The sequence below is a fragment of the Seriola lalandi genome, unplaced genomic scaffold (assembly GCF_002814215.2).
Source record: "Seriola lalandi dorsalis isolate HSWRI2012SDOR001 ecotype SW California unplaced genomic scaffold, Sedor1 jcf7180002054585, whole genome shotgun sequence".
In the NCBI taxonomy this organism is placed as follows: domain Eukaryota; kingdom Metazoa; phylum Chordata; class Actinopteri; order Carangiformes; family Carangidae; genus Seriola; species Seriola lalandi.
Window position 1 is genome coordinate 1678308 of NW_019525138.1, and position 13016 is coordinate 1691323.

Here is a 13016-nt window from a genome sequence, read left to right on the forward strand (position 1 = left end):
TTTGAAATGCCGAGTTAAACCGAAACCGATGGGTCAAAATTTGTGCAGCGCATTTCACTCTTGCAGAAATGTGACTAGTTTACCTCTTGGTTTCCCCATGCGATGAAATCGTAGGGCTCCCACCGTCTGTCCCTCATACACAACATCTCAGATACTGTTCAAATTTCACAGTGTTTGAAGAGTGGATGTATCTTGCCAATGTGTTGTGAAATATATCATATTATAGAGATTTGTCTGAAGGACGCACTTTAATTTTGCCTAAAGGAGTATGACTGGTTAGATAGCCCCCCATCTGCAAGAAGGATGAGCCCATCTGTGGTCTCAGTGAAGTGGGCCATCGGCAGATGGACAATATGGAGTGCCACCTCAGCGTCCTCACCCTGGGCGAGGACAGTCTGGATATCTTTGTTGGTAGGTTTGTTCTGTAAGTATTCTGTGATTGCTCTCGCGCATTCTTCCAGCTGAGAAGCTCAAAATTAGTACATATGTACCTCTGATTGAAGAGGTTGTTTCTGATATCCTCAATGGCAGGAGCTGGAATTGAAGTTATATGGCAACATTGTAGACACAGCCGCCATGAGACTACAGGCCATGGTATCTTTCAACCCCACCTGCACCTTCCCATCTATAGATCTCCTCCAATCTTTGGCGTTTTTGCTCCACAGTATCATCAGTCTTATGTTGGAAGTTCTGGCTGAAATCCGGTACTTAGGTGTTGGTAAATCATCACTTATGAACACAAGTGGATCCAGACCACCTTGATGCTCAGTGGCGTGCAAAGCTGATGTCACGGTTTAGGTTTTCAATGTGAGTTTTCACTTAAATAAGGAGAGAAAGGATGACCACCAGCAATAAGTCGAGTCAAACTAAGGCACTAAGTGCATCACATTTCCTCATTTCATTTACCAGAACTCTCACCATCTACTGTCGCTCTGCAGGGGTTGGTGTCTTTCCACCGGCGATGGCTGAATGGATTTCTGGTAACATTCATCCCTTTGCATTTTGAATATTTCTGGCCATGTTTAGGTTATTAGAGCTGAGAAAACTTTTGTTGCATGGGCTACTCCAGTCTGACAGGTAAGACAATGAAGTTGCTGGTGGGGGTGATGGGCTGGAGAGGGGTATGGCCATGTGTGCGACCATCTCAGTCTCTGAAACAAAGAAAAAGAACACATTAGTGAAAGACCGTTTGATGGAAACTTGACAAAGTGGCTTGTAAAATTCATAAACCTTCTACAGACAACCAGAATTTATCAGTGTTAACTGGTGGCTAGTGCTCATTTCAGGCCTTGGATATCATTGACTTACAATAAGAGGAAAGAATTGTAGGGAACCACTAAAGCCCTGCTACCCACAGTGTGTTCAGGTAAGGGATAGTAATCAAGCAGGTTGTCTTGGTTAACACAGCAGTAGCTTTTCTGACTTTGTGTCAGGCAGTGAATACACATTTCAGGGAGATGCACAGCTATTTATTTCTCTGTAATAAAAAGTACTGCTGAATCTCTATGGATGAGTATTACTATTTTTCCCGAGACAAGCTCCTCCTCAACATCATCAATCACAATGAACATGTTCTTTTTGTATTTTGTACCCTTCACAGTCACTTCACGGGCTATGAGAGTGTTTTTCTGGCTCAAAAGTATGATGTGAGCTGATTCTCTGATGTTGTCATTGTAGTCCCCCATGAAAAACTCTGTACCCTTCTCTACTGCAACAGCTGGTGGGAAGGAGGTGCCAGCACTCAGACAAGCTTGAAGAAGCTGATGCCTTTCTGCAAGAGTTGAAGAAAGTCCTTGATGATATGTAGTTTCCTTGCACACTGTTTAAAGTATGTGTATTTACTCTCAAGTCATAATGTCTAAAGTGAGTGGCCCAAGGTGCACAGTAAGCTCTGGATAATGTCAGATCCAATGATGCTTGAGCTGCATTGGGTGATTCTGTCTGAAATGGACATATTCATCAATAAGAACTCTTAAATAGCCTATCTGGCCAGTGCACAGAACAACTCTACAATCTCTTGGAGTTGTAAAAACAAGTTGCCATGCTTTGTCGTGAACCTGTACTTCCTATTTTTTCTCCAGTCAACACATAAATCTTGCACAGCCTGCCCATCAATCTTCTCTCACTCTGGATTAACTTCACAAGGTTTGTTGTTAGCATCATTACCATGATAATGGAACTGGTTTATTAGCCAATTCAAATCAAGGTAGATGACACAATACCTTCAAAAAGATCACGGCCAAGACAGTGAAGTAATACCAGCTGACGTACATGAAAGTTCAGTCCTGTGTGAACCTAGGTTGTCACCTGTAATGGCGCACAAGGTTCCACCTTTGAAGATTGTTCCATCAGGCAAGTCAGTGTCACTGACCTCGAAATTTTCTAGGTCTTTGATAAGGGGGGCCATGACTAAATCTTGACAAAATATTTGAAATCTTGTGAGATACACTGTGAGTATCTTGTGTTTTTTTTTTCTTGCCAGACCCTAGAAGGTTTAATACTTCAAAGGCATCCTGATATGGAATCAAACCAAGTGATGAGACATATGTCTTAAACAAGTTCTCCCTAATGTTAGTGCCATCCCATTTATTCTCGAAGATCATCCTAAAATGGCCCATGGGAGTGTACTTGATTGAATCTCTCTTTCACTGTGAGTCAGTGAGGGAGCAACACAATTGTTTGTTTGATTGGGACATATTTAGCAAAACATTCTCCCTGCCTCATTCTGTCCCAGGCAAATGGCCATTGGCTCAACATAATTATAAAGCTATTCTTAAACAAGTTTTTTCTTCTTTCGTCAGTTTTCAGCGTCACAGTATTGCAAGCACTCAAGAGATCTTTAGTTTTCAGGGCATCAGTTACGGTGCTTACCACAGCTTCAGGAACCGTAAGTGCATCTGATTTTTCTTTTTTCCAGTTCGACTGGCGGATATCATGCATTTCTTAAAAAACTTGCAAGAATGATCAATAACAGGATGGTAGCATACAGATCTCAGTTTAAGGTAAAGTGGCAAAATTTTTCAAAACCTGTGCTGCATCAGTATTTTATGGGCAGACTGTCTGATCTTATTGCTCATATCTTACATGGACAATAGTCTGTTGGTCCCTTTCATTATCCAATAATAGGTGCCTTGTTTTAAAACTGAGGCCCCCAAAACAGAGTCAGCCATACTATCCCAAGGACCGAAGTAATGTGACATGAATCGTGATAATGCTTGAAGATAGTGTGTGAAGCTGAGACGTTGGTGCATGCTGGTTTGTGGAAAAGCTACGCCCATCCACCTGTCACTGAAAGGGGCAAGCCCTCAATTATGCAGAACTTTAAACTTTAATAAAACTTAAATGGGTGAGTTACATAGAAATTCACCCCTCGTACAGTTGTCATGATGGAGGAAATTAGCTATCGAGACCAAAATCATTTTTTTGTACCAGGCTGTAAACATGTTTATTTCTGCTGTTGATAGTTGGATATTTTAACACTCACTCTTGGACCCAACCTCAAGTGGCCCTTCAAGGAAGTGCAGTTTTTAGCACTGTTGCGTTAGCTTAATTTTTCAGGTTGCCTCTTGGCTCTAACTAACATTGGTGTTGTGATGTTATTGGAATAATTCTTTCTTCCCAGTCACAGTGTTGGTCTGCAACACACACAAATCAAACTTGACAAAAAATCTGATAAAAACATGCAGACATTCACAGCAATCATGAAATGAAGCAGCCTCAAGGTGTCGTGACCCAACTTTGTAGGCTAACATAAGCATATCAAATCAAACATACCTGAATTACCATTATACCTAACATTAGCCCTACTAACACTTGTGTTAATTTAACTTTAACAGCAAACAAGCTCTAATGTTACCCAACTGCTAGCAGAGTTTCACCAACCTCTCTTGCTGGAGAAATTGTTGGTCGTGGTATCATTTTCAATATTTTTTAAACTTAAGATTCAAAGGTTTACTTTAACTGACTTTACTAAAGTTAGTATTGCCCTTGGCGGCACAAGTTACATTTTGGGCTTTTGATAACCTCACCAGGACTTCACCTGGTAATGAGCATACCACTTAGGTTCAGTCTTTACCACAGTGGCCTGGGTACAAATCTGACTCAGGCCCTTCACTGCATGTCATTCCCTCTTTCTCTTCCCTAACTTTCCTGTTTCTCGCTCACTGTCCCTATGGTAATAAAGCCAGAAAATGGCCAAAAAATAAATGGAATAAAATAAAAAGATAAGATGGACCAAATTGTTCATTTTTCTCCCTTTTTTGGTTCCTGATGATTCTGCACCTTTTCTCAAATGTTCTCCTCAAAGGATCATTACAGTAATTTAGCTTCTTTTAATTATTTTTGACCATTATGGTCAGAAGCAGGAAAAGAGAGAGAGAGAGTAACGGATGGAAAATAAAGAGTAAGGGGGAAAAAAGGAAGGAATGTTGTGGAGCAGCATATAAAGCAGAAGGGAGGAAGAGAAAGACAAGCAGCAGAAGAGAGGAGCGTCAGTGGAAGGATGGATGAGATAGATGAGGAATTGCTTTCACTTCCAGGTCGCGAGTGGCTTCACTCAGAGTGGTTTTCAAAGTGCAGCACTCCTGAAACGCCTCAGTGGGCCTCTTACAGCCCCTGATAACATTCTCACAACACTCTCATTACCTTCTCAAAACACTCCCCTGCTACTGACACACGCACAAGCACACACACACACACACACACACACACACTGATGCACGAGCACACAAAATATACATTCAGTAACGCACACACACAGCCACATATCCTTCCCCCCACCCCTGTTTAACAGGGTAAATCTGACAGGATGGATTGTCTCAGTACCACGGGGAGAGTGGGTTGCAATGCTGGCAACTAAATAACCAGTGACAGGGAAAGAAAATATTAATATCCATAAGAGTTGTGTCAGGGTGGTGGTCCGCATGGATTCCCCCAGTGTTTGTTATTCACAGGCAGCTACAGACTGGGAACAGGACCAGCCCCGTTTGTTAATTTGGTCGGGGTAATATTTCAATAAATCATACTGTGACAGTGGGCGAGATGTGTGGAGGCTGCTCCCACAGGACGCACTGTACACCGCAGCGTGGCTTTGTTTGTTGATGAGCTGCACTGTCTTGACTGTTGGAAAGGATTTGATGCATAATGATATGAGGTGATTTTTATTTTTATTTTATGAGACTTTTATTAGCACTTCTGCTGCATGAGCTTGATAATCTTTCTTAAAGTAGGGTAGAATTGCAGTGTGGGCTTTAGAGAAGCAGAAATTCTATATAAAGACAAAATATTCCAGGAAAAGTTTTTGATGTTTGGACTGAGATTGTTGGCCTGTTGAAAAAGAAAAAAAAGGCTGATGAAGAGATTTTTCAAACGCACTTTACCGTGATACCTTATTCTTCTTCTTTTAGCATTGATGTCATCTTAACATCTGTCTGTGTATGATTTGAACAAACAAGGTGTAAAGTTTTGCTTTAAAGGTTTAGGTAGGAGAATTCTTTTTCAGTTTTCATGGCACCAGCAGAAACCTGCTTCCTGTTTTAATGCTAAGCTAGGCTAACCATGCCCTGACTCTCCTGTAGTGCACAGACATGAGATTTGTATAAAATTTCCTCACTGTCACAAACTAAGCAGATTAGGATATTTCTTGCATTAATAACTGACGACAGTTCATCTTCCCGCCTGATGACTCCATAAAGTCAGTGTGAAGCAGCTCATTAGTGACATTAAAAACTCAAGTTCTTGCATCATGAAATTTTGATTTCTCCAACAACCAGTTCTGTTGCTATAATATCAACTAATATACACTGTGTGATCAAACAAATATCACACCAAACAACGGTTGTGGTATATCATTGTAAAGATATGAATGTGGTCACAAATAAAAGTTCAAACCAGAGACAGTTGAGAAAGGAGACAGTGCAGTCACATGGGTTTGTCCACCTCCCTCCCCCTTTAGGAGACCAGCAGCAAGTCTGAGTCCATTCACTCCAACAAGACAAGTGAATGTGATCACAGCTTATGATTCTTTCACCCCATAGTCTCTAAAATAAATGTTTGACCCATTTTTCACAAGCCAGAGATCTTCCAGACATTCTGACACTAAAATTTTTCAGGCAGATCAGGAGAAAATTGACTTTGCTCGACAACTGTCTCTGTCTCAGGAACAAACTCTCATGGAATCGAGACATTGCAACATAGATCTCTCTCCTCTCTGTCGGTTCTGGTTCTGGTTTCACTGCGGCAGCACTGCAGACATCGTCTTGCGACTGCTTAAACACAAGTTTAGAGGGACTTATATGTGAAGCCATGAATTAAATCTCAAATAAAACTTGTGTTTCTTTGCTTCATAATACTACTACTGTTATTATCATTTAACTGTTTTTGGAGGGGAAAATCTGAATATTATTAGACTCATATGATCTTGTACTGGGGTGATCAGATATGAGCCAGCAGATAAAAACGAGGCAGGCACAAATTCATATAGTATCTAATGTTGTGTTGTTTTGTTATGAACAAGCGATCATAACATGCCGATGGAGACAGGAAGTGTATACCATTTCACACCATTTCACACCATTTCACACCATTGGCATTGCTTGTAATGTGCCATCTTTGTTATATAGTATCCATATGTAGGGGATGTGGGTACTCGGTGGTTACTGCAATGGTTCCCAATGAGGCTGACGGATCATTACATCTGACTAGTGGAGCTGACTGCAGACTCAGTATAACTGATGCTGTTGGCATCTTAGGGGAAAATAAGCTTAATCTGACTGTATGATGATTTCTTAGTTTCGTGGTGATAAAGACCACAATCATGTTTAGGTAGATCCCTAATTTTCATGGCCACTTGGGGGCAGCAGAAACAAGTTGTGAGCACTACATTGACATATCACCTTTTAAAGATTTTTAAACAATAATATATCAACAAACTGTTATTTTCTATGTAAAAGCATAGTGGAAAAATGACATCCTCAGCAGAGAACAAAGTCACGCCCCTCTGAATGGGAGGGTGTTACGTGTTAGTGCATGTGCACGAACAGATTTGCTTCCATTTTAAACAATTGAGCTGTCGACACAGGCCGTGTAACAGCTTGCATTTTACCTAACTGCAGTGATTGTGTATTGACAAAAACGTTGGTGACCCACAGTGTTTGAATGCATCCTGTGAAGGCTGCTGCTGCTCTGCTAACGTGCTGCTCACTCTACGCCTCCTGTGCAGACACAGCATTTGTTGTAGCAATATTTTCGGGATCCCAGATTCTAGCAACTGACTGATCCCAGACACCTCCTTCAGTTAACCAATCAAAGCTAAATACAAACTCCGCCATCTTTCCACTGTAGTGCTTCAGCTGCTCAGTGCCTACATTTACACTGTAGGCTACAGTCTACAAGGACGATGTGTAGGTGGTCCAAAGACATGCCAGTACAATATATAACTGTTGTTCTCATTTCATTTCCAAAGTCTAAAACAAATCAAGTTAAGTAGAGTTTATCAGCTGTGTGGAAGACATCATAGCTCATCGTAGCTTGAAAAGTCAATTTTTATTTGTATAGCGCCAATTCACAACATAAGTTATCTCAAGGCACTTTCCAAATAGAGCAGGTCCAGACTTTCTCTTCATAATATTATTCAGAGACCCAACAATTCACATCAAGAGCAGCACTAGGCGACAGTGGCAAGGAAAGACTTCCTTTTAAGAGGCGGAAACCTCGAGCAGAACCGGACTCAGGGTGGGCGGGGCCATCTGCATCAGCATCATTACTAACAACACCTACATCTATAGGTAACACCAGAGGACATGTTTTCTGTTGCAGTAACTACTGTTTGTCTGACAGCCTATAACTTGGGGAGGGCTGCTTAGGATTGGTCAATAATTTTGGGGGGTACAGTAACACTATCAGTATGGCCCTTTCAATATAAAAGTCATAATGTCTCCCATACTGTCCAGACAAGCGGCTTATATATTTGTTCATTTAAATTTGTTGCACAGCCAGCTGTAAATAAATACAGTAATCACATACACATCAACCTGCGCTCAAAAAATTTACACAAGAGACAAGGAGTTACATAAGACTGTTCAAAAACCAGTGGTGGCAGCGACAACTGACTTTTTGAGGGGTTTATGGCTCTGGCTCTGCACAGTACCAAGGGCTCCTTAAGATAAGTCTGATTTTACAGCATTATACCTTCCAACCTGTTTGTGTCTTTCAGAGTAAATGACCCAAACCAACACATAAATTAAAACGTTTAAATAGACTTAATAAAACGTTTCATAAAAGAGGTGTATAACAGTTTGGTAATGTTGTTCTCCAGAGTTTGAGAACTCAAGTTTAGTTTTTTTCCAGGAAGTTACCTGTTGCTGCCATTTGGATAAGGTGTATAAAAAGTGATGAGTCCGACTGGATTTGTAGATAAAACCAAACGAGATCAGATTTAAAACAGAGACGAGACAGGAGAGATAGGAAGATAGGACGCGGAAAACAGAGGAGATCTGAAAGACGGACAATACCAATTAGAAGCACCAATCAAAAGCTTAATTAACAACAAAGACCAAGGCAAATAGAATATGCAGCGCTGCCTGCACAATGAGCCCAGCATGAGCCTGTGGAGATGTTTACACTGATGCAGTCTCCACTGAATCAGCCTGAGCATCAGTCTGTTTACTGTGCTGCTCTCTGTCAATGACAAATAAAGAGCAGCCTGTGCCTATTCCATAGGGACCTGCTGTTTATGTAGCTGTATGGAATACCAACACATGCTCATATGATATGATATAGCCTATATATATGTACACATAGACATAAGGCCCATGGTAGTTTGTTCCATGTAATGGATTCTGGAGGTTTGTGTCGTAGTCTGTTTGCTGTTCTGCATGTTTGTTTGTTGTTTCTGATTCTCCTTAGGTCATTGACCTCTCTGAATGTAATGCCTGAGGGACACACACACATACACACACCCACCACACACACATCTCACCAGTGGAAACACACACATATGCAGACAAACTTTGGAAGGCAGCAGTGGTCAGAGTGGAAATAAGGACAGTCCCAGAGGTCTGTCCCCGCAGCATCGTGTGTGTTTTTCCTGAGCTAACTTCCTTTTTATTTTTTCTCTTTGCTGCCTATGTGGTCCACAGTTACCATGGAAACGCAATTTGGCATGATATGTTTAACCAGAGAGAGTTGCATCTACAGTATTTTCCTCTCCTCTCCCCTGTTATTGAGGGAGAAACGTTTTAATTGCCCAGGTTAAAGGAAGAGCAGGGGAGAGAGCGAGCGGCTGCCAGCCGTCGGGGTGGCTGTCTGTATCTGTTTAGTGGAAATTGTTTTGCCATGAAACGCCATCTGTCTGGCCTGCTGGCTGGTTCCACACTGATCCGTCTATGTATAGACGCAACTACAGTTTCAAGTGTAGCAGCCATGAGAGCTGCACACAAATGTTATGAGGATCTGACAGTGTTTCAGTTTGACTGACAAGTCGAGTGTTTGTGTTGTTTGAGGTTGTGTTTAATCATATTTTTGTGTGGTACTGATGTTTACCCATTCATCTCTTCATTTGTTATGGATCTAAAAACTCTCAATTAAAAAAACCCAGGCTGAAAGCAAGCCATGGCAATTACTCATAATCAACTGATGTGCTCAGGCCAGCATGACAAAGTCCTAAGAGCAAATTAATGATCTTCAGCCCAGATAGTAAAATAAATCCGGCCCATACTTGGGCCGCATGCTTGTTTTCTTCTGGCCCAGAATACACCCAGTTCCATGGCCCAAATCTGTCCCATATACACCATGATTGTCAAATGATACTTCCACATCTGGTCTAATTTTGGCACACACAGAGAAAATATTCTGTCTTCTGTCAGGATAACAGCTGGAATTTGGCCAGATGTAGAAGTGTATGGGCCAGACTCAGGCTGAGGACCCAGGCATAGGTTGGGCCAGAAGTTTCATTTCACTATCTGGGATGGGTCCATTTAGTTCCTAGTAACCACGTTCTGACCCAGGCCCCAAGTCTGACTGGGTCAGGTGAGGTCCTGTTTTCTTGCCATGGGTCTAATACCTGAGCAGAACCAAACGGACTCAATCAGCTGTGATCACACAGTGTGTAATCATCATCACAGGAGGCAGGCGAGAGTGTGAACTGTGAAGTGCAGAAAAAATGACACGGTTTAGCCTGCTTTACTGCTGCAGCTGCTTGTTAATGTTGAAGCATCGTGTTGCTGTATGTGTGGCTGTTCTCTCTCTTTTTTAATCTGTTCGAGAAAGTCACAATTTGCATCGGATTTTACTATCCACAGGTCTGTATGAACCAGTTCCCTAAAGAAGCCAAAGTTCTCAAATGTTAAAGCTCCATATTTTCTTCTTCTCCTGTGTTTTATTTAAAGTGTTGATCCATAAGAAGATATATTTGTGGTTAGTAGTGGTATGAAGTATGAAAACAGTCTCAATGTAGTTTTACATCTCCTCTCTCAGGCTTCTCTCTGGAGCTCTAGTAACAACAGGTCAGTGAGCCAATCAGAAAAGAGGAAGCTATGAGTCCCTCTTCCGATTGGCTGACTGTTTTCTGAGTGAGCCAATAAAAAATATAGCAGATTTCAGGTAAACACTCAGAGAAACCAAATCCTGCAAGATTGGATGGTGGGTCTGGGACTGCTTTGTTGTGACATCACAAAGTTCCAGAAGTCCTGACGGCTGGTTTTAAGGCTCAGTTTCTGAATACAGGCTGTGTGCATTTCTCTGTGGACTGAGGCTTTGATACTTTCACAGTATTAATACAGAACCTAGACCTGATCTATAATCAAAAAAGATATGGAAATCTCACTTTATACAATATGGGATCTTTAATGTTGTTTGTGTTTTGTTTGTAAATGAACAAACCTCAAACTGCAAATCTTCAAAGTCACCACAGTCATTATCAGTGTCACTGACACTGACTTAGCTTTTGGCGTATTTTCAGATTAAAAGCTCAATGAAAGAGGCAAAAATCATAAACAATCCAATTTATGTTGCAGATATGTGTTTATTGTGCTAATGACTATAAAAACTGAATCCAGGATTGAACTGAAGACAGTCAGAGGCAAAGCTTTGATGTCACAGCATACTGACATTTGTTCCTACTGTACCGTGCATTTGAACATTGATGTAAAAAAGAAAAAAGAAAAAAAGAAAAGAAAAATTAAGGAGGTGCTGAACTGAATATTTTACTGAGCGGTGATTTTTAATTTCCACTTCTAGCCAGTATACACTCATTTCTCTCTCTCTCTCTACAGTCCTCACACATACATGTAGGAGAATCTCTCACCGTCCTGCCATCAAAGAAATAAAGGGTGAGATGGGGGAAGGGAAGAGAGAGAGAGACTGAGACTTTATTCCCATGCTGGGAACCACAGACTTACTGGGTAATTATAAAATGATAAAGGCCAAACGTCTGTCTGCTAACAGGAGATCTTGTACTGGGGCAGGGGAGCGTGGGTTGGAGGGGAGTAGAAGTAGGAGGAGAAAAGGATAATGCTTCTGCCGTTCAAACAAGGAGTCGTCAGAACATTATAACGTATACAGGGATACACAATAGCTTATATACAGTGCACACAATGCAGACAAACGCGCAGGAAATGTACACAATCGCTATAGCAAATAGAAGTGTCCACAAAGCACACAGTTAATCTCACACACCAAGAAAACACCATTTTTTTTCCGATTGTCTTGGTGTTGAACTACCTTTAAATTTGTGTCTTTGTGTTTGTCCACAGTGTCGCATATAACTGAGGACACATCCAGGCGCCTCATCCACCTCGCCGACATCCTAACGTAAGTAGGCAACATTTACTGTTGTTTGTTTTCTCTTCTACTTCCACAACTTCTCTCAGCCTGGATTTAAATCACAGGGACGGAGTGAGAACTGAACCATGATCCTCCATGTTGCTTTGCTCCGACGATACCAGGTGTCTGTTGCAACTCTCACATTACACTGCTGTTATGAAATGAATTGTGCTTTTATAGTGGGATAACTGATGTAAATGAATACCACTTAGTGGTAAATAACTCAGTGTCAACAGAGAGCTTTTGTTCATGTTTACTCAGAAGGTGGCTTTACATGTTGGAACATTTTGGAGCTCTGCTTCTACCATCTGCTGCTGTTTGAAATCGTTGGATCCATTTCTGCTTCACAAACAGAATCCACTTCCTGCAATCCAACAGATTTCCCTCCGGATCTAAGGTTTATAACTGCAGTGTGTCTGAGGCCTGCAGGGGGTTCCCACTCTGAAGAGCTACAGAGCTTTCTTCCTGTGAATGCTAATGTCCAATAGTGAATATGTTCAGAAAGAAACATATTTCTATTTTTATTAACAAAACAAGGAAACGTTTTTAATGAATGTATATCTGCCAACTGGCAAAACATTCACAGTCTGTTTTTAAAAATCCACTTGTAACAACTAAAGCATATATCAAGGGTTCTGATGCTTAGTTGAGAGAACTCAAAGCACTAAACACCGTAAGGGTCAAAGGTGATATGAGTCCTTCCCTAATCTCAATTGAAGTGCTTACGTAGCGTAAACCTAACCACATGGAAGCCGCCAGTTCTGAATGTAATTCACCGCTGTAGCTGCCCACTTCTTTTTGGATGCTTTCCATGTTTGAGTGACCTATGGCAACCCTGTCTCCTAGAAACTAAACTGCAACAGCAAATATGTTTTGTAGAAAACATGACCACCGGCTGAATTTTGTTAAGAGGCAACACATTTTGTAATGAATTAAACACTAGTGTTATTAACAGCAGCAGGATGTTTCGGGAGATGGTGGGCGTACACATTGCACAGCGGTCACACCAGAGACCAGGTTCACGTCCAGAGTCCCATCTTTGCTTTAGCAACAAAAGCACTTTGGGTAAGGTTCAGGAAGGATGGTGGTTTTTGTTTAGGACGCGTTGGTTCTGAAGTCACTCTAAACTTTTTCTGTATTAAAACCAGACCAGGATCTTTCCCTGACCTGAACCGAGAGCAGAACAGTTTAACAAT

The 13016-nt window shown here is 41.3% G+C and overlaps 1 pseudogene; it reads right to left on the reverse strand.

The window, feature by feature from the left end:
- Positions 1–248: 248 nt before the first annotated feature.
- On the reverse strand, positions 249–972 carry LOC147818404 (uncharacterized; annotated as a pseudogene).
- Positions 973–13016: the final 12044 nt, after the last annotated feature.